This window comes from Poecilia reticulata, linkage group LG4 (genome assembly GCF_000633615.1).
Source record: "Poecilia reticulata strain Guanapo linkage group LG4, Guppy_female_1.0+MT, whole genome shotgun sequence".
In the NCBI taxonomy this organism is placed as follows: Eukaryota; Metazoa; Chordata; class Actinopteri; order Cyprinodontiformes; family Poeciliidae; genus Poecilia; species Poecilia reticulata.
In genome coordinates, this window is record NC_024334.1 from 15,011,753 (window position 1) to 15,038,009 (window position 26,257).

Here is a 26,257-nt window from a genome sequence, read left to right on the forward strand (position 1 = left end):
TCCATCCATCCATCCATCCATCCATCCATCCATCCATCCATCCATCCATCCATCCATCCATCCATCCATCCATCCATCCATCCATCCATCCATCCCTGCTTATCCTTGCTGAGTTGTGGATGGGTTGGTGCCTATCTCCAGGAGGTTATTGTGAGAGACGCATTGTTTACATTGTGGACTGGTCAGGAGTCCCACACACAGGCCAGTACCATGAAAACTTATAATTGAGGACAATCCAGAGTAACCAATTAACCTAACAGTCACGTTTTTGGCCTATAGGAGGAAGTACACAAGAAGGACAATGAAGACTCCATGCAGAAAGACCCCAAACTGGGATTAGACCTTCTTGCTGCAAGGCAACAGCGCCACCAACTGTGGGACCCTGCAGTCCGACTGCATGTAGGGGAAAATATATGAATCAAGACCATGTGATATGAAGGGCAGCAAAGGAGTTACTTTGGGACAAAAACGGATCAAGAAATGAAGAAATGACATATTTTGTGGGAAGTACGATGACAGACTAGAACAGGCCTCACTTGCTTTAAATACAGAGCAGCAAAGACGTGTTTATGTTCCCACGAGAGTCCCAAGATCTTTGAAAATAAAATTGAATGCATCTACATTACATACATCTGCATATACATTATTACATTGGCAATGACATCATAAAGTTGATTTTTACTGTAACCCGCTGTAATTCTTTGAAATCAAAAATAGTAGAGGTAAAGTTTGTAGAGTTGCAGGGGACCAGGTCACACTGGACCCATCTGAAGGTGGAAGGAGCTCCAGCTTCCCTCCAGCCTAATCTAAAGAATTTCCTGCTTGCCTTGCATTTGATTGACCAAATTAAACAAATAATTTTTTTTTATCAAGGACTTTCCTTTAATGTCTCTTTCGATTAGTCGATTGTGCCGTTTCTTGAATGGCACAATCTTGTTGAACTGCACTATATAGATAACTATGAGTCAGTCAGAACTGACCGCGAAGCCGCTTTCATAAAAACACATGACAAAGAATAAGCAGCCTACATTCTCTGAATGTCGGGAACAGAACATCAGGATCAACATGATACATACCAAACATTACATCACAATTTTACTGAGATTTTATTCTTAAACACTACACGTTTAAACTTTGATCTAAACCATGTCATCGTAGCGTTAGCTGTGTCTAGGATTATTATCCTGATGGAAGGTGAACCCCCAACATGGGCCACTTTGTCATTTCTCTCATTAATAATAATTTGCCATATTCATGGACATTCATATTTTTGCAGTGGATAGAATGCTCTCAAAGTTGGCACAGGATCACAAACAAAGGTGTGAACGCTGCAACAAACTCAGAATCTTACAAAGTATTTTATTCTCTTTTTGTTTTTAGTGTAGACGTCTGAAGTTATAACTAACTTAGTCACTTTTTAAACAGCTTGTCAACAATAATAATAATTATTATTAATTCCTTATTATTGCTGAAAAAAATTCCACTGACTTATTTCACTTATAACATGGGACAAAATCAATGTGAAGAATCTACAGAAATTATTGACTTAAAACGAGCTCTTATATCTTGCTGCAAAAGTTACCTGTAAGTTAGTTTAATCTTATTTCAAGTCCAGTAAAATTATTTGCACATGAAAATAGACAAACAATACTTGAAAAAGTTTTGTGTTTTTGCAGCAAAAAATGATTGAATGTGTGATGGCTATGATGTAAGTGTGATTGAAACAATAACTTTATTTCTGAATTAGCTCTTCCTCTGAGTTTAAGATCAATATCAGCGTGTCTGGAACAATGGTGTTTGGTGCAAATATGTAACAAAAATAAAAGACACAAGTTCATTGATAATTTCCCTCTTTGAGTTATGAGCCACAGCAGAGGTCTGTAGGGTACTAAGAGTTCTTTTCTGGGCTGCAGCAACAGGAAGGGACCTTTGAAGGCTAATTACATTGACAGTGAACACTCCTCCCCTCAGGCCAGTCGTGCCTCATGTGGCACATTGTCTACACTTAGTGAAAAGGTGAACAGGGTTTGCACACAGACCCAGCAGGACTGGTTGGTATATCACATGCAGCTAGCTGGTGAGACCCCTCTGGCGTCAGGCACCACAGTGCCGTTCAGTCCTATTGAAACCCTGCAGGTTTCTAACACACACTAATTAAAACACACACCATCCTGATGCATTGCACTGTCCTGATTGTCGTCCCTGTGCATGATGCTCAATATCTGTTTTGGGAATAAAAAGAAAACACCTCAAATAATTCTGCAAAAAAAAACAAACAAAAAAAAAAAACAGAAGGTCATGTCTGTTTCCTGCACATTCCATGCTAAACTCTGCTGTCTCTATGGCTGTACCTTTCTATTTAACACTGTGTGTCTTAAAAAAAAAGATTTGGAATTGTTTTGACTGACAGTGGTCCCTCCCCTAACACTTTGCTTGCCTGTGTTGCTGGGAGCCTCAGCCTGCACTGCAGCTGGACGTTGTGTCTCTGTTATATTAGTGCTACTTGAACGTCCACTAATGTTTCTGTCTCACAGAAAGTCTCTCTGACAGACGGGGAACATGTTTTTGTCTCTCATGCAGGAGTTTGATAGGAAGGGGAACATCTGCGGCACTTCAGACTTAAGGACACGTTGACTTTGTTTCTGAAATCTTCTGACACACAAGCCCAAGACGTAATATCTGTTGTAGAAAATAATTCCAGATGAATAAGAAGGGGATGTATGAGTCATAGTTTTTCACAGAGCCTTGTAAAAGTATTCATATTTGTTGGAGTTCTCCATCTTTTGTTACATTAAAACCAAACCTGAATATGTTTTATTGGTGTTTATCAGCATACTGATAAAAAGTACCATTTAACAATAAAGACAGCATTTTTTACTCTTGCTTTAAGGACAGAAATTTGAAAAGTGGTGTGGGTGCTTTTGCATTGAGCCCCAATGACTCAGTAGCATTTAGAACTATGTTCTGCACGTCTTAAGGAATATTTATCTTCCATCTTTATTTGCCTGTTTTCTTTGCAACAGTTCAAAGTCAATGCAGTTGGATGGAGAGCATCAGCAAACATCAACATTCAAATCTTAGTTTTTCTACCTAACATTTTGCATTTTAAGATTTATGATTGTTTCAGCAGACATCTGGCACCATAAAATTACACACAGTAGTCATGCACTGATTCCAGTTTTCTGACCTTTATGAAGCTTGACCTGCCGATTCCGATTTTGGTCGATACCAATTTCTTTTGTCTGAAAAGTCATTAAATATACCAGCAAAGTTGCTGAGTTAGTAACAGTGAGGTGACTGTTGTTAACTGTGACGTGAGCTGATGGACAGGTTTGCTCCATTTGCATGATCTGCCTGAGCTGAAAAGGTGTTCAGCTTCTATTCACCACAAATCTGGAACAAACTCCTAGAAAACTGCAAAAACAGCTGAAGCACTGAGTTGCTTTTGATTAACAACTGGAATATTGATCAATGTATTTGATGTATTTTTTGCTTTTTGGTTTTGATGATGGCATTTGAAAAGATGTTATGTTTATTGCTTGTTCCGTAATTGGTTACTGCATTATGTTTTATGGTGTGAAGCACTTTGAACCACCTGGTTGCTGAAAATGCGACACAAATAAACTTGGCTTGTTCATTATTTAGTGAAATCTGGAGGCAGTAGGACTTTATTTAGGGGTGTCAGAGCAATATGCATGCAACACCTTTTCAGGTTTTTGTTTGCAAAACATTTTGAAACATTTTCCTTACAAATCAAGTCAAATCCAACATATCTGCACCTGTAATGTAAAAACATGTGAAGCAGTTTAAGGGTTATGAAGACTTTTACAAGTCACTTTATGTAGAAAGACAAAGGAATTAGATTCTTGGTGAAATTCACCAAAGTGACAACGCATACTTGACTGATGGAGCAAATGTAAAAAACAATGAATCTTAAAAAGTGCATGAACACTAAAACACTAAAAGCATAAAGCTTTGAGTGCATTGACTTCCTTTATTCTGCACTATGTCTGCTAGGAAGTAGATTCTAAAAGCCAAAAGCAATTAAAAAAATCATTCAGTTTATTTAAAGAGAGCCAAGTTACAAATGTAAGGTAAGTTATAAAACAAACATGTCCGATCTAAATCCTCGTCAGTGCAAGAAAACAGCAACGTCAGCTCTTTATTCTTTGTTCTCGCTTGTGCATATTTGCTTTCTGCAACAATTAAAGGTGATAAAGAAAATCCTCTTACATGCACGTTCAGAGACTTGCATGTCAAAAGAGCCATTCTACACATAAACACGATAAAACAACCAGTTTCTGTCGTAGCCGGGCGTGTTCTTCATACGCAGGCCGAGACTTCACAATCCTACAAGCCAAAGGAATGTCTGCAATGCTGTCAGCTGTGGCGACTCTGTCTGCGTGAATACTCGTGTGGAGTACATGTAAACACAAGACGCGCTGAAAGCATTGATAAAAAAAAAAAAAAAGAAAGTCTTTGATCAGGGATATTCCTTTGATGCAGCCTCGGGACTTTGTGCAGATGGTCTGTCTGCGTGCCAGCACACAGAGTCCTGAAGAGTTCAGGACAGCAGCTTTAATCCTGTGGTTAGTAACTCAGCACAGAGCTAAGTTCTGCTGCCTGAACAAATACTCTGGTATTTGACTCTACTCTATTAAAATCCTCATTCAATGAGAGAATCCACTCAGCCTGACTTGCAAATGTAGCACAAAAACATCAATTCATACACAAGTCAGTTGAACACGTTGTACAGTATGAGCTGAAAGCTAAATGTTCTGATTAAAATGTTCAGTGACTGAGAGGTACGAAGTGTCTGTCAGGTTTTCACACTAATCCCACTAGCATGCAGCAGCTGATAGGAAACCGGTGCATGAACTAAAGTCCTGCAGCTGATCCAAACGCTGCAGTGGTTTCATGCTTCATGAAGGAGAACTCAGAGTTTTGCTGGTTCCGATCACGGTGTACTGAATATGAATTTGTTCTGAACATCTTGTGGGATCACGATAAATGGAAAATTTTAAAAACATCAGCTTAAATAACTGGAGAAAGTGTCAGAATCTTGCATCTCTGTAAATAACAGATACAGCTCTGCAGCAGTAAAGTCATGAGATATTACCCATATCTCGGCACGTCAAGGCCGCTAAGTTATATAACTGTAATCAGAAAGAAAAAAAAAAAAACTGGGACAGCATGAAACAAATTTCTTTTAAATTGATTAAATTTGCATACATTCATCGTTTTGACCTGAACTCCAAAGGAAATTGGGATGATAAAGATTAGTATTTTGCAGGGTTAACATTCACTTTCAGAATGCTCAGAAAGAAGAAGACGAAGAAGAAGAAGACGAAGAAGAAGGAGGAGGAGGAGGTTGGGGTGCTTACTTTTTACCCTTCAGTGGTACTATGTAGATGAAACTAAAGTTTACAAACACTGACCTCTAAAAAGGCCACTTTAGTCTCGTTTAGACTGATTTAGATGAGCTTTAAACGCTTTGTGGCCAACAGAAAGGTTCCAACATGGAACTGGGGGTTGAAGTTGACCCACCCATATCATGTCTACAATCCCCTTATTCAGAAACTAGTAATGATTAGGAGGGGAAGACAGGACTGACAAACAAGTGATCTGAAAAACACAAAGCAAAGCAGGCACAGAGAGAGATCAGATGATTCTCCAGAGCCTTTCTGACGTGAGGAATGTGATGGCAAGCAAAGTCGGATGCCAATAATAACATATTAATGGTACACAATGACTTTTCAAGTGTTTAAAGTGTAAATAATAAACCTCAAATAAACTGTTTTTGGTTTGCAGATAAATCATAAATAGATCCTTAAAGCTGCAGGATGTGACTTTTATAAGGAATATATATTTTTCTGTATTTGTTAAAACTGTCACCATGTCAGGAGACAGATAAACTGTGAGAAAATGGAGCTCCTCTGCTTTCTGTTAGTGCTAACTAGAAACAACCAATCAGAGCTAAGAGGAGGGTCTTGGCGCTGTCAATGAGATTATGTACATGTTTTTCAGCCATATCGTTAATTTAAAACCAACTTTTTGCTAACTAAGCGAAACGTATCAGATGACGTGACCGGACAATGCAGAGAAACACAGAGCATTCTGTCTTCACTTTCCAAAGTTTGACTCAGAATCTTACAAAGGAGAAAGGTGTCTTTGTACCGTAATCAGAAGGAATCCTCTCCTGTCTGGTTTGAAAAAAAAACAAAACACATACAACAAGACACGGCGTTTGTCTGTTATCTACCAGCTACACAGCTAAACTGCTTGGCAACAACACAAGCCACACACACGCACACGCACGCACGCACGCGCACACACACACACACACACACACACACACACACACACACACACACACACACACACACACACACACACAAGCCATTCTCGGGACAGCGATCATTCTGTAGCGACCTCCACAAAGGACTCTGAGGCTTTGGCACATTTGAGAGGCACGGTGACAATGCATACAGCCTATCAGCATTGTGCCACACTCACAACGGTTATTTGTGCATTTAATGGAACCGAGACAACTGGAATGGGAGTCCAGAGCTTTTACAAGTTTAACTGTGCCCTCATGAGCTCTAATCTGAACCCGCCTGATGCTATCTGGGAGTCAGACTGCCCAGTGAGGTGTGCAGCGCGCCGAGACACACGGCTCCCGAAGAGAAACAAACACACTCTATTCTGAGTTGTGGAGGAGACGAGCTGTATGACTAACACTGTAGCTTTCTAGTCTGTGCACAAGCTTTATGGATTACAAGCTCCGATGGTGACAGATTGGTGAAGGCGTCCTGGGTGCTGTGGAAGACATAATCATGTGAAGTCAGCCGACATGAAAAGAAACACAGGAGGGGTGTGCGTTTGAGCAGCAGACTAAATCAGGAGACGTGTATTCCTAAACCCTGAGTCACAAACTGAGACTTTTTCTCTGGGCCCCCTCTCTCCGGGCCCCATGCTTGAGCGCGCGTCTTTCTCTCGCAGACGGCCCTGTAGAGGCACGCAGCATCCCGACTGAAGGTGAGGTCACCTACGGGACAGCCGAGTCTTCCTTGGCCGCCGTCCCACCTGGGCCCCACGTGCAGCAGAACAGGTTCCTTTGAGTATGTGTACTTGGTCACAGTCATTCTATAGTTCAAAGCTCTGGGTAATGTGCTTCTGATTCCCACAGAAAGACCTTCATCTGAGACCATTAGCACTCCCTGCAGAGATGCATACTGAACAATGTCCAGGGATTAGGGATTCCTTTGAAGTTTTTGCAACTTTTTTTCATTCATGCACTTGGAATTCAGTCAAAGCAAAGCAGCTGGAAAACCCCAAACCAGGTGGCCCCAGACTTTATGTACACATGGTAGATTTTCAGACTTGCACTGCTTCATGAGAGACATGCAAGTTCACCCAGCTTTAAATCCAGCTTTAAAACTGGATTTAAAGCTGGGTGTAAAGCCAACAAGATGTACCACAAGCTGACTATAAATACACAGATGTATGTGGGTGGTGGCAGTGCAAAAAGACACCAAGTGATGAAGAGTTATTTATAAAAGAATGCTATCAAACCAAAGTGCAACTTTATTCCTAACTTAAAGGAAAGAGATTCAAAGAACAATTCACCAGAATCAGCCATTGGTTCCTTTGCCTTAGTTGGAGGCAATGCACCAATGCACCTTAGTTAGGTGAAAGCACCATACCTGCGTCATTCACCCTCTTCCGTTTTTCTTGTTTCCTCAACACAGACTATTTCTTCACCACCAAGTCACCGAGTTCACCCCTATACACCACATACAATTTCTCTCTCATCATTTCAGTTTATATCCACAGATCTGGTCTGATGACGCTTCACTACAATCCAGGTGGGGATGTGTTTCAGCACCACACAGTTGCTGGTTTTGTTAGTCGCTTGTCCTCCGGGCCCTAAGCACTAACAGCAACACTCTTTAGTGTGAAAGTTGCTTCAGCTACCAGTAGAGGCGTCCAAAGTTAAGTCACTGGAAGCTAAAAGGCTTTAAAGACTTCTGAAAAGGAAACAGTAGGCTGTCTGTTCCTCCAGGCTACTACTTTAAACAGGAGGTCCGAGTTCAGAGGATAACAATTATCTGAACTTATGGCATTGAAATTCCTCTGGTTTATTATCCTGTAGTGTATTCAATCATTGAGCATGTTGCTTAGCTGGAAATTTCACAATTAAGGTAAGGTTCTACTAAGTCTAATGATAATACTCAAAGAGAGTGATGTTTCAATTTAGTAATGGTAAATTGTGCTATGCTAATTGTGTCAAGACTAAAACAAGTGTGATAAAAGTTTAAATGTGGGTTAGGGTTAGTCTTGGCTTTCTTCCTCCTTGTTTTCTATTAAACTGTGTGCTGCAGTGTGACTGACACGTTTGTTGAGTTAGAGACGCAGCATCTTTTCACATCACTGCAACTGTTCTTTCATAAAACACACAGAGATGGCAAAGAGTCCTTCATCTGACCTTCAGATGTATTGTGAAAGGGGTTCAGGACACATGTGGTTTTATTTGCCACTGTTGACAGGCTCACAAATCCTCCGATGACGTTGCCTCCTGAACCTGAGTTTCTTTTCAGAGAAAATTCAAAAGAACAGAGGATTAATCTGCACATCCACTCCAAAGACAGTACTAATGCTGTGCCCAAACAAAACAAATGCAGGAAAAATTACCCAATTTCTACTACTAAATTATAAAACCCTAGAAGAAATTATAAGTCAATTAAGCTCCAGTTCCTGCTGTCTGGATGTCCTACCCACACATTTCTTTAAGAAAGTCYTGCCTGTCGTTGCTAMTGATCTGATCCAAATAGTAAACTTATCGCTCTCTTCAGGTGTTTTCCCCCAGGCTTTGAAAACAGCAGTTGTCAAACCACTGATTAAAAGGAACAATCTGGACAAATCCCTACTGCAGAATTACTGGCCGATCTCCAACCTCCCATTCACCAGCAAAATTATTGAAAAAGCTGTTTTTAAACAATTAAATAACTTCCTAACAATAACAAACTGCTTTGACTCCTTCCTGTCTGGTTTTCGTGCTCACCACAGCACGGAGACAGCCCTTGTAAAAGTGTTCAATGACATCCATATAAATACAGACTGTAAACCACAGTGCTGGTCCTGTTGGACCTCAGTGCAGCTTTCGACACTGTTGACCACGACATTCTACTGAATCGACTGGAGACTCTGGAGACTCTGGAGACTCTCCGGTCCAGTGCTCAACTGGTTTGAATCTTACATAAAAAACAGGGATTTCTTTGTTTCAATCGGAAACTTCGCATCAGAGAGGTCAAAGGTCACATGTGGGGTACCCCAAGGTTCAATCCTAGGACCCCTTCTTTTCAATATTTATATGCTCCCACTGGCTCAGCTTATAACAGGAAATAGGATTAGCTACCATAACTACGCGGATGATACACAGCTCTACATCACGTTGTCACCAGTTGACTCTGAACCCATCCAATGCTTAGAACAGATCAATGTGTGGATGTGCCAAAACTTTCTCCAGCTGAACAGAAAMAAAACTGAAGTTATTATCTTTGGACCTAAAGAGGAGCGAACYAGAATCAATGCACAGCTTCAGTTATTACAACTAAAAACCAGCGATCAGSCCGAAACCTGGGAGTAGTGATGGACTCTGACCTGAACCTTCAGAGACACATTAAGACAGTCACAAAGTCGGCCTTCTATCACCTGAAGAACATCTCCAGGATTAGAGGACTTATGTCTCAGCGCGATCTAGAGAAACTCATCCATGCGTTTATCTTTAGCCGTATTGATTAGTGCAACAGCGTCTTCACAGGTCTGACTAACAAATCAATCAAACAGCTGCAGCTGATCCAAAACGCTGCTGCTCGTGTTCTCACTAAAACCAGGAAGATAGAGCACATAACACCAGTTTTAAAGTCYCTACACTGGCTCCCTGTAGCTCAAAGAATAGACTTTAAAATACTGTTAGTTTATAAATCACTGAACGGTTTAGCACCACAATACCTTATTAAAGATCTGTTATTGCTGTACCAGCCGTCTAGACCCCTCAGGTCTTCTGGGTCTGGTTCTGCTCTGCATCCCCAGAACCAGAACCAGACGAGGAGAAGCAGCATTCAGTTTCTATGCACCACAGATTTGGAACAAACTTCCAGAAAACTGTAAAACAGCTGAAACACTGRGTGCCTTTAAATCTCAACTTAAAACCCACCTGTTTAGAGTTGCTTATGGCTAAATTAGGGTTAGAGTGCGGGTTTTGATGTCTTCCATGTTTTTATGTCTTTAATGTTTTTAATTTCTTCTTCTTTCTTTTCGATGTTTTAATGATGTAATGTTTTTTGGGTTTTTTTATTTTTATTTTTTTAATCTCTCTCTCTTTGTCACTGTTTATTTCTGTTTTTATTTTAATTATGTAAAGCACTTTGAAATGCCTTGCTGCTGAAATGTGCTATACCAATAAAATTTGATTGATTGATTGATTGATTGATTGATTGATTGATTGATTGATTGATTGATGTAGCTTTTCCCATAATATGGAGGATTTAACAGCATTAATAGAGTTTGAATGATACAATGAAACAACTCTGTAACTTTGGGATATTTTTGAGAAATTTTGTTAAAAATTATTGTTAAGGCAACCAATCAGCATTGGCAGGTCAGAGAATGGAAAAATGACTAGAAATCTGGCAACATTTCTGATCAGTGCACCTGTGAAAGTAAGGGCTATTTATTCATCAAGAAAACGTGACAAAATGTATCGAAAGCCGTTTTGCTTATTTTAAGGACACGTCCATATAAGGAGCAACATTCAAGTCGGGAGAATTTTGCAGGAACTAATTTGGGATAGGCATCTGCAGGTTTATCTCCGTCTTTTCCCAGACTCTGTTATCTTCACTTTGGCTTTGGAAGATCTTGCTGTCAACACCAAAGCTCCTCAGAAAACAATGAAGTCGTCTCAGCTCCGGTGGAATGGCACACGTGGAAGAGCCCTGAGGGAACGGCTGAGGGTAGCAGTTAATGAACCCTTAGTCAGACTCGTTTGCACGGCGATCTGACGCTCTGCGAGCCGTCACGCTGGCTTTCCTTCACTTTGTCTTGACGCAAACAATTACTTTGAGACAAAGGAATCACACAAAGTGGCTCCACAAGCAGGGAGCAGAAAATCCGCTTTTATGTCTTGGCGTCACAAGGTAAAGTGAGTGATACTGCACAGGAGCTTGTGTGTGTGTGTGTGTGTGTGTGTGTGTGTGTGCGTGCGTGCGTGCGTGCGTGCGTGCGTGCGTGCGTGCGTGTGTGTGTGTGTGTGGTAGTGATTGTGAATGCTCACCAGGCAAGATGAGATATCATACTTCCTGAGTGGGAGACATGAAAGCAGGAACCTTTCTTTTTTTTTTTTTTTCCACAGTTGATATCAACGTGCAAATACACCAATGCTGTCTCCACCCTAACATGGGAGAAAAACTCCAACCACAAAAAACCACACACTCCAAGCAGCAGGCTGCATGCACTCACATTTCCAACGGAGGGAGACGTGAGCAGGATGGAAGGAGAGAAAAAAAAATGCCGGGCCACTCTCTCCAACAAACGTCTACTTCCTGGAGCCTGGTGCAGTCCTAGATGTGACAACTGAGCTTTGTCTAGACAGAAACAAATGCTTTGCTCACCAGACAGGAATTCAGTGAGACCACAGCCCCTCCATTTCACACCACCTTTAGGCTGCTGCCCTCACATGGCTCACAACAAGCAAGTTACACTCACCATTGTCTCAATAATCCAGCATTTATACTCCCAGCCATCTGCACCTCCCTGCTATTCAGCAACACAACAGATAACAGTGAGCTTAATTAAACAGGATGCACTATTTTTGGCTTACCTCGTGTCTGTCAGCGAGGGAAAACCTTCAGGTTTGCTTTCTTAACTGTTTTATTATTACACCTATGACAGCTGACATATTTGTAATATTCTTAAAAACAGGAAGGACTCTAATCTTGTCTCCACTTGCCTCTTTTGTTCACACCTCCAAACACACACATTTTAAAAGCTGATTGTCTGCAAGCCAAAAGTGGGGATCACAACTTATAGACTTGCTGGTAAACCTTTCCTCTCCAACCCTGGCTCCAGACATCTACAGTCCTGCAGGTTTTAGATCTGAATCAAATGAATCGTTACCAGGCCTTTATTACCCTTGATGGCTTGCTTAAGAAGTTACTCAATCATTTGATTCAGTTGTGTCGGGGCAGGGATTCATCTAAAACCTGCAGGATGGTAGGTATACAGGACCAGAGTTGGAGACTTCTGCTCTATGATGTTGGAAGAGAAGTTCTGCCCAACAGTCTAACCAAAGTCAGAAGAAGCAAAAACGTAACCCTGGTTTTAAGATGGATGGATCTAAATGCAGGGAGGAATCCTGTTGACTGAAGCTTAACTTCCTGCCGACCACAAACACTAAACATACTGTCAGAGCTATAATAGCGTTGGGACCGATCCACTTTTTTCACTTTTAATATCGCCTGGTACCGATCCGATACAGAGAAACAGCTGGACCGACTTTAAACACAGACATATATGCACTTGATGATAAATACAGCTCACTTAAATACACCAACAGCTTCACAAGCTTGGTTGAACATGTAAAAACAACTTTCATTTGTTCAGTCAAAGACTAGTGAGTAGAACAGCCAATGTAGAATAAATAGTAAAGAAACTGAAACTGACAAAAGCTATAGACTGACTGTCTTGGTCAACCATGAAAAATAACCAGCAACAAGCCTTCGTTCAAATGGTTCACAAAGTGCAATTAGGAATTATAAAGACAATGTAAAATAAATAATAAAGAATAACGTCACTCAGAGCAAAAAGCATAGAATTAGACTGAATAGATCTTATGGATCAGGCTCATCGTCAATTATACTCGATCTAGGACGTTTTTCAACATCAGGACAGATCCAGATGTTAATATCAGATCAGTGCATCTCTAAACTGTAATGGACTGGATTATATTTGTCATTCCCGGTCCAGTCAAAGTTCATCCCACCTGGGCTGTCTTGCAAAGAAGAATGTGCACAAATGTCAAGATGTGCAAAGCTGATTGAGACCTGCCCAGAAGATTAGCTGCTGCAACAGCAGTGAAAGGTGTTCCTAACAAAGCATTCACTCAGGAGGCTAGAGTAGAAACCGCTGCAAGAGCAGCATGAAAAGAAAGATTCTGACTCATTTGATTCAGAATAGCAGAAGAATGAGATCACCCTTGTGTTTCTGTTGTTGTCGGGAGAGAAGTGGATCTAATCAGAACCTGGCAGGTCCGACATGAAGACGGTGGCTGCAGATAGACACGCTTGTTACTGCTGCCTTCTGATGGCTTATCATGACGGACGGGACACAAACACATGCAGGTTAGAATGAAGGGAGCAGCTGGGGGCGGGAGGGAAAAGAGGCTTCTGACCTCAGTGACACCACCTCCACCTCCACCTTCCGTTCTCCTTCCTGTGAACTTTGGAGCACCCCCGAGCTGAGTGAGCACTAAAGTCTGCATAATGAAGAAGCATAGGGGGACATAGAAGCATAAGAGAGACCCCCACTACTGATTACAGATTTTGCAAAGTCACCTCGTTGCCTTGAAGCCACCTGATCACCGGCTGCTGCTGGCGCCCTTTGGACGGCCATGTTAGAACCATAAAGCATGCATACAGTAATAAAGCAGATAATGTTAATCAAAAAAGAATCCCAAACATCCAACACACCTCGAGCCAGCTCCTTTAGTCACCACATGCAGACAGGGAGGATTCCTAAATGTCACAGTGAATGCAGGTTCCTGTTTAAGGGGATTAATTGTATTCACAGCAACTTCTACTGACAACGCTGTTGCCTTTACAATAAACAGATCAAAACGAAATCTCCTGCCCTGATTCATTTTAATCTCGCTGGTATTTACATGTGCACATAAATAAACAGTAATCAGCCAATGTTCCCCGTAAGGTTACATTCCTGTATAAATACAGCGAATAAGAGGTCAGTAATGACAAACTTCACCTTTTTGGTGGAATGTAAAAGTAAACCTTGAAACTTTTGAATATTGTTAAAAAATTATTTTTGTAATTCATTTCATACTATAAAGAATCACTACATAAACAGTGACTTGGCCAAGCAATTAATCAATTAATCGCATTATCAATTAAAACTCAGTCATTTCCATTTTCATTTTTCCCTTTTCTACTAAAAACTGGATGAAAAGTTTTCAGTCTGGTTCTTTTTCTTTTGAAGGACAATTTTAGAGACTTCACAATTCATCTTTATTTGTTGTTTTTGTTGTTTAGTTTATTTATTTGTGGACATTTAAAATGTCTTCCAGTTCCAGTGTTAAAGTTTATTGATCTTTCAGAATGTGTTCTTGCATTATTTTGCCATTCACCATTAGACCATTGCAGACCATTTTAGACCATTGCAAATGGTCTAAAAACAACAACGTTATTGTTTATCGCAAAAACGTCAGGGGCAATTTATCAACCTGCAAAACTTGTTAGCGTGACAAATATTACGAGCATTTCTTTCTTGTGATTTTGATGGTTATAGTGTACTGATAATCCAAAATTCGGTACTTTTGAAAAAATAGATTATAAACTAAGATCAATAAATGACAAGTACATTGAGTTCAATGGGTTTGGTTGGTTCTTCTGCATGAGTTCCTGTGTTAGTGAGGCATAGCATGGATGCAGTCAGCCTGTGGTTCTACTGAGGTGATGGAAGCCCAGGTTGCTTTGACAGTGGCCTTTGTAATCCTCTCAAGGCTGTGATGTTTTTCCTTTTTCCTTCCTCTCAACTTTCTATGAATATACCCTTTTCAAATTGTTTTAAGTTTTTGAGACACTGAATTTGTTGGCTTTCAGCGTCTGTAAGCCCTAACCATCAAAGTTAGCAAAAAAACAAACTCTCTGTGAAATCAATCAGAGCTGCACAATGGCACAGTCTGTAGCACTGTTGCCATGCAACAAGAAGGTCCTGGGTTCAAATCCTGGCCTGGGGTCCTGTTGGATGGAGCTTGCATGTTATCCTGATGAACTCTTTAGTGCGGTGTGCTTCAGTGTTAACAGGCTTTTACTCCTGTACTGCAAAAACAAACCCTCTGTTTCTGTGGCGGTGCAGTCATTCCTGTACTGAGCCTGTTTACAGTGTCCACAGCAGCAATGAGTGACTCCGAGAGATACAGAGTGTATGTTCCTGTCCTGCCAGTTAGACTGTAAATAAGGGGGGAAGGGGGGGAAGCAGATAAGTGTGCATGCAAACTAAAACGCTCCATAAAAATCCCCTTTATGAGCAACTTTTCAGCGAGGCGATCTGAGTGACCTGACCTGCTGTGTCACCATCGCTGAATATGAAAGTCCAGCCGAGTGCTCCGGAATGCACTTTACAACAAACCGGTAGATCATTTATACGAGTGAGAATCTCCTTCCCGGCAGCGGGTCACTAAGACCCGGACAGGTCCACTCACTCTCAGCAGTGGGGAAATGTGCAGTTTAATTGCGATGCGAGCCATTAGCCGAAACGCTTTGTCCCAGACAGCCGAAATGAAGATGACAAGATACAATACAGTCCGGTGCAGAGCTCACACAGAGGCCGACGTTTCCAGTCATGCATTCTGGAAGCGCTTCATTCAAAGCAGCGACCAGGATCTCACAGGGAAAGTATGTGCAGGCCGGTTGGAGCGGTTTGTTTTCAGAACAGCGTTAACTCCATTGGAACGCGGCTGCAGACCCGAGCAGCATACCACCCTGCTTCTCCCCTAATGAACATCAGTCAAAAGCACTTTTTCACAGACCACTGAGTGTACGCTTCCAAGGCAAAGCAATTAACTTATTTCTGGACTGGAAAATATTTCCTTTTCCACTGTCTTGTGAGGCAGGGAGGGCGGGAATTTTGGGACGGGGAAATAAAAAAAACAAGAAAGAAACATTGAAGTGGAGAAGAGCAGCTTGTACAGGAATGCCAGGCATGTAACCGGCGGCTGGGCTACCTCTGGGCAGGGTGACATCCCGGCAGCTGCCCGGTCTTCCTCTCTTAGCTGCTAGACCGTAATGTTTGTTTAACTGGGACCAATGATTCCCTGAACGACCGAGAATGGAGAGGATCGGCGCGGCTGGAATTCCTGCCTGGCAGACACGTGGCAAAGGAGAAGCCTGAACTGGGACACAGCACATTGGCCAGCTGGATGGACTGGTTACTGTCAAACCCCAGCAGGCGTGACAGAGGGCACTTCCTGTTGCTTTGCAGAGAGGCATGCTGCGTTTTCATTACAAATGTGAAGAAAACGTTGCAGTTAATGTCGAAAAGCACAATTTGGCAAATGCAGTGTTTCCAAGCATGTAGTGCCATCATCCTCCTACCATTTCCTGTTGTCTTCTTTGTCTTTTCTGCCAGTAGTAACTTCATGTTATTGATCACATGACCAGAAAATGTTTCCGTTGCGGTTTTGCTAAATACACTACCAGACTAGCTGCGTTTCCATTGACCGTATAATTGCACAAATTGGAATTCTGAAAATAAATCTGCATAATGGAAGCATGGCAACTTCAAAAAAGCTCATGTTTTTCGGTTGGATGAGGTGGAGTTTTTGGCCGTCTCCAAAGCAAACACATGATCAGCAAGCGGATGTCACCACCGGCGCAAACCGTGAAGAAGAAAACGACAGGAAGTAGTTGGAGGGTCAAATTTATTTATGTGTGGTTTTTATTGCATTTCTTATTTAATGAAAACATTGCAAATGTGAAATTGTATTTTTTTAAATTATCAGAATAATAAAGTTTTGCCCCACATTTGTAATGGAAACAGAGCTGGTGACAGCCGGGCAGTAAAATCAGTCTGTTTCTACAGTAAAAGAGTGATTCACTCCAAAACAAAACATCTGCAGCTATACATGAACAAAAAGCAGAAACTGCTATAAAATATGCTCTGGTTTACTTTCAGAGGATATGCAATACTATTATTATTCTTTTTTTAATTGTCCTGCATTTGGCCTATTGACTTTTTAATCCTGTCCTTGTGGATGCAAAACATAACTCCTGCTTGAGTAGCTGTAGCTGTAGAGTACCCTTTGGACTTGGACGTACTGTTTGCTGAGAAGCAGTCAGTGCAGACGCTGACTGATTACTGTGTTCTGTCAGAGAAGCAGAGGACAGACAAAGAAAAACAGTCTCTCTTACTTCCTGTGTTTATGCAGTGCTTGCCACCCTCAGAGGCTACATTAGAACTACATTATTGCTTCTCCAGGAGCCATCCTTGAAATGTAACTAACTCCTACACAAGAACATGTTCTGTACAAGTGGATAACTCTCCCAATCTGGGACAGACAGGATGCTGCTTTTGCTTTTGGTTCTTCAACCATCAGAATGGAGCAAAGTTCCATTCTATCCGTTCATTTTTCCAGAGTTTCAGGAACTCCTGTTTTATGGAACTTCTTTAGAAATGGACTGTGGACTCTGACATAAGCGTTGTGCTGCTGTGCTGCTGCTACATATTTAGTATTAAGATGCTATTTTAGACCAGAATACCTTCACTGATGGCCCATAACTTGAAAAAAATAATGTTTTTTCCAGCGTCCAATCAGATCTTTTTATGAAGCAAAGATAAACCCTCAGTGAGCCCCCAGAGAAACAGCATTATCGTCCATCACTGTTTGTTTGCCTATATAGTTTGTGCGTCAGATTTACGGGGCGTAGTAGAAACAAAGCAAAGATTCCCGCTCAGGACCGTAAAAAAAAATTATTGCAATAAGCATTTTAATGCCTTAAAATCTATGTAAATAATTCATTAAAATTTAAATGTTAATCATCGTCCACGACTCTTTGAAAATGTTGAAATTAATGTTATGACGTTTAATTTTCCTCTCCGATACAGAAATTATTTCTGAATTGAATCTGAATTCAAGATATTTACAAGTAATAAGTATGTATTAATAAGATATGTTAATAGCAGTAAAATATTGCAGGTATGTGAAAACATTAGATCATGTAATCCATTGCTATTTAAAATGTTCATGTTGAAACAATAATACCAAGCAACCAGTATTACACATTCTCATATCGTGAGAATCTCATACAAGATGGTGCTAACTGTCAAATGTTATGTGGATTTGTCAAGGTCTGCTACAAAGTTCAGCACAACACCTGCCAAGAGAAAAAAAACTCCAATAAATAAATGTTTCTTCCATTGTAGTTTTGTTTGGAAAAGACTGTTAAGCAGGAACTATTACAACAGGTGAGTTATGACTACTCCCTAAAAACACACCCACTTTAATCCGGCAAACTGGTGAGCCATGAAGGAATTTGCATGAGTTTCTGCAGCAATACTTGGGGTAAATAGGTCAGGAATGTCGAAGGAATTAACATTTACAATCTTGGGTTTTTGTTCATGTTGACAAATCAAATTTCTGTTTCCAAACTACAAATGAACATGATGTCAGGACAGCAGTAGGCATATTCTTTAAGTTCACATTTTAAACTTTCTTCAGCATCTTCTATCAGTGATAACAACAGTTACTAGTGAAACTAGAATAATACATGCATCAGTCCTGGTGTGCAGTAGGGAATGCAGACACTTGCCTAAATCTGAAACTTCCAAAACTTTGTGAAGGAAGCCACACGTGTTTCATAACAGTTATCGGAAGTTAAAGGGAAAGAAAAACAGAGCAACGTTGCTGTAATACCTTCTGCCTTCCTGTTAACATGATTAGCATAGCTCACATTCCTAAAAAGCAATGCATACTGTATTTCACAGGATGCAGATCTGCAACTTAACTTTGAGTTGAAAAGGCAACAAATGTTAAAATCCAGCTTTTCACCCCAGAGATTAAATTCCAAACAGAATAAATCAGGTACTTTGTTGCACTCTATGCAGCATTTCTGTTGCCTGCCTAAAGTTTTGCTCTCCCTCGCCCTCCCGCAGCATAAATGAGCCACGTTTTGACATGCCACAGAAAATACTTTCATTTTAAAAAGGTTCTTACATCTCTGTGTTTCCGCTGAATTGATTTCACTGATACAGAAAATAGATGTTCCACTCGACAACAACGTCCACACTGAACAGCATATAAAAGAAAGTGTGTTAGAGTCTCTGCATCAGTCAGGCTGAACCAACCAGTCTGATCCTAGACATCAACTGATTTTTCAGGGCATCTCCAGTGCATATTGTGTGCATGGGGTGAGTGGAGGATGGCAGAGCTGGTGGGTTGTAATGTGCAATCAAGTTATTTTACTTAAATTGTTCATCTCTGTGCAGATATGTTCATGTAAATTTGAATTGATATGCAAATATCTACACTTTTCTAATAAGACATAATACATTTTCTGTTTGCCAGATAATTTGAATATTCTCAACTTGGCAGGGAAAGAACCTCTAAGAGTTAGTGATGCACTGATAAATTAGCCAAAATCACCTTCATTTTGGGAGATCAGTAATCGACTGATACTTAAATGTGAAACCGATTTTATATATGCAACTGTCCCCTTTTGCTATGCCATGAGAGCGGGCTGACCGACAGACCCGCCCACCAGGTTACATCTGCGTTTAACAATACTCACCTCCCTGTACCCAACTTAGCAACTTTGCTATATTTAGCAACTTTTCACACAAAAGAAATCGTATTCTACAGATCTGGCTTCTTAAAGATCAGTGATCGGCCAGAAAACTGCAATCAGTGCACACCCGCTTAGTACATTTCTAAAGCCATATCTAAAATCTGTCTAAAGTTAAAAATAACACACACAACTCATGCCTGTAACTCCATTCACCCCTGAGAAGTGAAGTCAGTGTCTTTCCAGGCATTTGTTTCAAAAACTGCTCCATAGTAACAGGATCTGCAGTGACCTAGTTGTGGAAGGAGCTGATAATATATCACAAGAAGAACAACAGGGAGGGCGAGATTACACATCTGAATCCCTGATCCAATAGTTTCATGTTACACATGTAGTGCTGCTCACCGGAAATGCATTTGTAGAAAATATCTTCTGGTTCTGTTAAGACGCCTCATTATTTTGTAATATTCTCTGATACTACTCTTCATTGAACATTTAGCGGCTGCTGAACGCCTCCAAGGTTTCTGATGCAGAAGCCTGATGCAACTCTTTGTCCCACTTCAAAACCAATCAGTATTTGTGTTGCAGCCACGCAGACAGGAGTGCTAATCTGAGGGTGTCTGGCCGGAGCCCACCCAGAGAAACCCCAGCGCTGCACTCAACCCCAACAACCAGGGAGCCACCAGTAACTTTGGGAACATGAATCTCTGTTAGGAGAGTGATTTATTTTTGGAAGCAACATGTTCTCATTCCTGGGAACAGGGCAGTGCTGAAAAAGGGCAGAGCATGTGAGAACAAAAGGTCCCCCGATTCAATCACTGCCGTCTTCCAAGGATGGAAACAAAAATAGATTTCTTTTAAAGATTTTGTGTTCCCACCCTTTCAGGACGAAGTGGAATGCATCATGCATTGTCTGCAGGCAATAAAGAGTCCCACATGCAGACATAAATTACTGTAAACACTGCGAACACATGGCCCCGAAATGCAACGGGCAGAATGAGAGTCGTCCCGCTGGCCGTGGAAGCGAGCCATGGAGTGAGTATTAACCACATGAGTTCCTGCTTGGGGGGAAAGCCACTCCCAGAACTGAACGCAGTGAGTGGGAGTTTGAGATTGCACATGTATGTGTGTGTGAGAAAAGTTGAGGCATTTTTTTGTGGAAGGGTGTGTGTGTGTGTGGGTGGAAGGGGGGGTGTTCAGGAAGCGGACATGGTGTAAGCAAGCAAGAGGAAGGAGGACGTCCATATATGTCCAGATGCCTACGAAACGGGATGGAGTCGTACATTAGAGGCATGTCTTCCAGCACTGGGATCTCCCTGGGGTGTGACAAGGGGGGGAATATTCAAACCTCCTCTTTCTGAATGAGCAAACACACACACACACACACACACACACACACACGCACACACCCCCACACGCACACACACTGCTGCTCAGAATCCTACCAAACCCCGAACCTGACATAATTCTGACATGAACCCTTCTGGCTTTCATCAGACGCGTCACCTGAAACCCTTTCAGCAGCTGTGGGAAATTCAGAAGTTATGGTCAAATTAATGATTTCCCTTGGAGGCCGACTGACCAGCCAGCAGCTTTCTGTTTCTGCCAGGTTTGCACATTAAATAGCAGCCCAGCAACCAGCTAGCAACACACCTGGACAAAAGCAAAAAAAAAAGGGGGCCTTTGTTCAACACCTGCATCAGTGTCACTGATTTACTCCCAGCCAGTTAAACGCTGGGTGCTTATGGTAAAATACGCCTTTGTTTGCTCGTGGTATTTATTTAGCTCTTTTGAGATACATTTGAGCCCTGACCTCTCGGTGTTATCAGGATGTGAAAATGTATCAGTCATTAGAATATAACTCTAAGGTCAGTCCAACACCACAAATGAGAGCCATTTCCACTTGGAAACACCGACAACACTAGAAAATAACTGCACATGTACATCCAGGTTCTGGTGACCAGGTGACTCCCAAACTATGAATGTCTGAAAGGAATCACAGGAGTTTAGAATGATACTGACCCTTAAAGTGAGGCGCAGTTACAAAACTAATAGACTGACTAATACTGACACCATGTGGTGGCTTTTTAAAATGAACTGCGAGTTTATTAACGGTAGACTTTTTTTCCCCTCATTTTTCTCTAACGTGAGAGGCAGGGGTGCAAAAAGTGGAGCCCAGGGGCCATTTGCAGCCCCTGGACTGATTTTGTGTGGCATCTGAAATTCAAGGATGATACAAACTTATTCCCCTCATGAACAGGCTGTTGATGCAAATTGAGACTTTTTTTATTTTTAATTAAGGCAAAATTATTCTTAAAGTATTTAAATTGTCATATAATGGAAATTGTTAGGTACAAAACAAAGTATTTTTCTATTGATAACTACACTTTTTGCATACTCTTTAATTTTATAGTAGATAAAACCACATCTAACCAATTACTTTTATTGTGATTGCAGAGAATAAAGTACATATTTCAAAAGAATTTGCCAATTCAACGCTTTTATCTTAATGAGGCACTTTTTCAGTTACACACAAAAGCTAAAAAGAACTTTACACTTTACATCAGTCAGTAGGTAATCAGATATTAAGTATAAGGCACCATTTGACAGAGGACCAATAACTACTGTACCCAACAGGCTTTGGATCCACAATGAGCTACATGAAATCAGGGAGAATGAAGGAATCCAGGAATTACAAAGTGATGGAAGGAACATAAAGCCAATCACGATCTTTGAAAAGCCTGACCTGCTGATTCTGATTTTTGTGGATACTGATTTACAATTGAAAAGTTATGTTGGGTGACGATTAGAGGTGTGCCGATCGATCGGTCACCGATCATAATCGGGCCGATTTTTGTGAAAAAGTGCATGATCGGTGATCGGCGATCATTGGCTCTTGTTGCCGATACCGATCACCTGCATCTCATTTCGCAGCCTGCCTGTGCAGTTGGTCTCCTCTTTCCTTCACACTGCGCAAACGTGCAGCAACAATTCCTAAGCGGTGTGGAACTATAACGCACTGAGTGAATGGGGAAGTTTGCGTGTTGCGGCGGAAAATTGAAGCACGTCAAAATGCATCAACACAACGAAGCTAATACGACATAAAAACAATACCATACTTGACAAAGTTTGGCTACATCGAGGCTCACTGCAGTAAAAAGACATATGGAGGATCAGATAGCTGGTAAAGCAGCGCACAGCTACAAACACTCACCCGGATTATTAGTATGACGGTCAGAAAGCTAAACAAATAACCCGCAAAATTATTTAAGTCTTCGAGCTGCGATGTAAGACGCTGATTCTGCTCTCGCTGTTGAACCGCTGCTACGCTACAGGTAGTAATATTTCACAGACAGAGCGCCGCTTCTGCTCCACCTGGTAGTGACTCTCACACCGAACCTCTGTTTAAAGCTGCAGCATCTAACTTAAAAAAATACATTTTACATACGTATTAAAACTTTGCTGTCCTAACATGAGACAGATAATCTCTAAAAAAATAATTGATCTCCTCCCTGCTCTGCATAATTACTCCACTCAGTCAGAAACAGCCACTCAGAACTAGCAGTAATCAGCTAGCCGCCATGCTATCAGGAAGGTTTCATTCAGTAACTCTGGATTGTTTATTGTAATGGAACCTGTATTTGCCTTTGAATGTTAAGTTTTATACTTGAATTTTTTTGGCAATGTTGAGAGGTTTTATTTTGGCTCTTTGCATTATTTAGCCTCTTCAGAGCCTTTATATGTTATCAGTCTATTAAAGATAGTATTACCGATAGCAGTACAATTTGCACAATGCCTGTTTTGCTTAGTTTTCTTCTTGGAAAAAGTTATTATAAACAAGTTTTTGTCTAAATTAAGGTGAATTCATGGTTCCTTTTTCCACATAATGTAACCGGTAGTGTTTATGATTAAAAAAAATAATAATAATAATAATGTGATCGGTATCGGTGATTGGCCCTCATGGGTGATCGGTATCGGTTTCAGCAGGAAAAAACCTGATCAGCACATCTCTAGTGACGATAATTAATCATGTGTAAGACCTTCTAAAATCAAGGAAATCTGTGTTAATTTATGGGTGCACCCTTCGTTTTTACTATGCAGATGATATCTTGGTTATCATACCAAACCCTGACACATCCCTGCCTCACTTGATGGATATTATTGAGTCACATTTTAAATGTATCAGGCTGCAGGCACCTAAAGACAGGAAGTATTTAGGAATCCAACTTAGCCAAAATTTGGAGGAAATTGCTAATACAATTTACTCTATGAGGGAAGATTAATAGGATTAAAATGATAGTGGCACCTAAAATTTAACTATTTGTTGATCATTCGACCAATTATAATCACCCCCACAATCTTTAAACAACATTTTATATAACTGTTTTATGGCAAGGGGGGAAAAAGGCAAAAATCAAACTGAGTAAACTTTGATACACTAAGAAAAATGAGGACTCGGCTCATCAGATCCAAGCTGGTGTAGATTATCTTCTGCAATCACTAAGCTAAGCAACAGTGGAAATGATCCAATAAAAGATCTGAATTGTTGGATATTGACAGTGAGTTATGTTTACCAGTTAGTTCATAGGAGAAATTGTCTGAAAGGGATGACACCACCAATCCAGCCCTCATGTGCTGTGTGTTTGAACCAGAGTACATCAAATTATCACACCATCCAAAGAAGTACGCCCCCCTGTGGTTACTCTCTGCCATTTGCACTGGGAAAAGACCAGTATATTGGAAAATTGAAATCAAGTGGTTTATCTACCATAGGACTACTTAAATCATATGAAAGAAAAAGGAGTGAATAGAAATATGAGGGTAAACAACACTTCTAGAAATATTTACAAATCAGAAAATGTGAAATCTTAGCCTTATATTAGCTCAGAAAACCCTGTCTCAGATCACTTGAAGCTACCACAAGAACAAAGCATGACTTCCCGTGTTTAGAAATTAACCAAACTGCCAACTAGTGGCAAATTCACAAGTGTTCAGCTGTCGAGGCAAAAAGACCTGGGAATGAGTACAGGACAGGAACATGTGGAAAATATAGGAGTAACACTTCCCTTTGCTACAATAAAGTTGACTATTTTTTTTATGCCAAATGGTTCAGAAATAGTAATGCTTAGTTCATTTCTGTATTTTTTGCCCTATTTTGATTTGACAATTTCAGTGGTCACTCAGCTGAAGACTTGGTATGGCTATTAAAGTTAATCAATGCTAACTAGCAGTGATCATCTCATTTTTTTGGCGTTGACATCTTTTACTTACAACAAAATCTGGTGTTTCAGTTCAGCAGCACATCTTATGTTGTGAGACACACCATAGAATTAGAGAATTAAAGATGGCTGACAATTTACATTTAGGTTATTCTTATTTCATCCATTATCTTTTGCTTATCAGAGATTGGGTTGCCAAAGTAATACGTCCAAGAGGGAAATCTGGACATCCTGCTCCCCCAGTTTCAAACTCCAGCTCATTCCTGGAGATCTCAAAGTACTCCAGGATCTGAAGGGATGCATACAAAATTGGGATCTGCCCTGGAGTTCCCGGCTACCCCAGAACCTCCAAAGGAAAGTGCCCTGATCAGAAACCCCAACCAACCAACCACATCAGCAGACTCCAAACTCCCAAAAGATTCTGCAACTTTAGTAAATAACTTGTATTCTCTTGTTGAAAACGGCACCTTGAACATCTCTATGAATGTAGAAGTATTACTAAACTTTAGTGAAAGCGTACAACCATTCAGACTTTGAGAGCAGGTAGAGAAGAGCATTGCATTTTGACTCTTTCAGAGAGTAAATTGCATTTTATACCAAAGTACAGAATTAGCAATATATCCTCCAAATTTTGGCTAAGTTGGATTCCCAAATATTTCATGTCTTTAGGTGCCTGCTGAAATTTCATGGCACACTGATGTCACTGGCATGGCTTCAGATTTGTTCCAGCTGATTCTGCAGTCTGAGACTTTAGGACTGTAAACTTCACCGCGCTCTCAAGAGGGCAGCAGATTACAGACGGCCTTCAAAGTCTGACCTGGTATACGAAATACTGGTGGGGACTGGGCCTGCTTAATTATAGATAAAGTGTGTTTGCAACCGGAGCAGTCTCACAAATTTACAAAATGCCCAGGATGCCTGGCTTCCCCAGAGCCTGCAGGCAAAGACACTTACTTGCCTTTAAGGAAGCAGTTTGGATGGAGCACGTACCAAAAGAGTTCCTGAGCGTTTGGTCAGCAAACATCTGGAAAAACCCCCAAAACAAAACAAAACAAAACAAAGAAAAGGTTAACAACCTCATTCTGCTAGCTAAATTGTGAGACAAGAGAAGCAGAGAGCAGAAGCAAACAGTCCAGCAGAAGGTAAACAAGACCGTTAGTACATGAGGTGACACTATTTACTTCATCGCCTTCTGTCAACCGCGGAAAACTGCAGTGGATGGGAAGAAATTTGCTCTGTGCTCCACTTGCTTCTATTTCTCCATTCCAGCAAAACCAGTTAGAGGACCAGTCAGTCCTGTGGTCAGTGGAGTGGAGGCAGCTAGAGAGTCAGCTGAAAGGTCTAACCCTAACCCTAAAATTTAACTGAAACAATTAAAAAAGGAAACTGCTAACATATATTCCTATATCTAAACCTTTAATATGAAATAAAGAGTAAATAAAAAAGATAAAAACTTTCTTATGACCT

General features: G+C 40.9%; 1 protein-coding gene across 4 annotated transcripts in view; it reads right to left on the reverse strand.

Moving 5' to 3' along the window:
• Positions 1 to 26,257, reverse strand: part of gng12b (guanine nucleotide binding protein (G protein), gamma 12b) — a 39,904-nt gene that overhangs the window by 5,587 nt on the left and 8,060 nt on the right. For 2 of the 4 annotated variants that reach the window (XM_008407781.2, XM_008407780.2), the window contains exon 2: positions 25,749 to 25,814. The exons of 1 other annotated variant lie outside the window; for it this stretch is intronic. The gene's annotated coding sequence lies outside the window, so the exon portion shown is untranslated. Of the gene's footprint in view, positions 1 to 25,744; positions 25,815 to 26,257 lie in introns of all 4 variants that reach the window. One more of the 4 variants, XM_017304198.1, reaches the window with a different exon arrangement.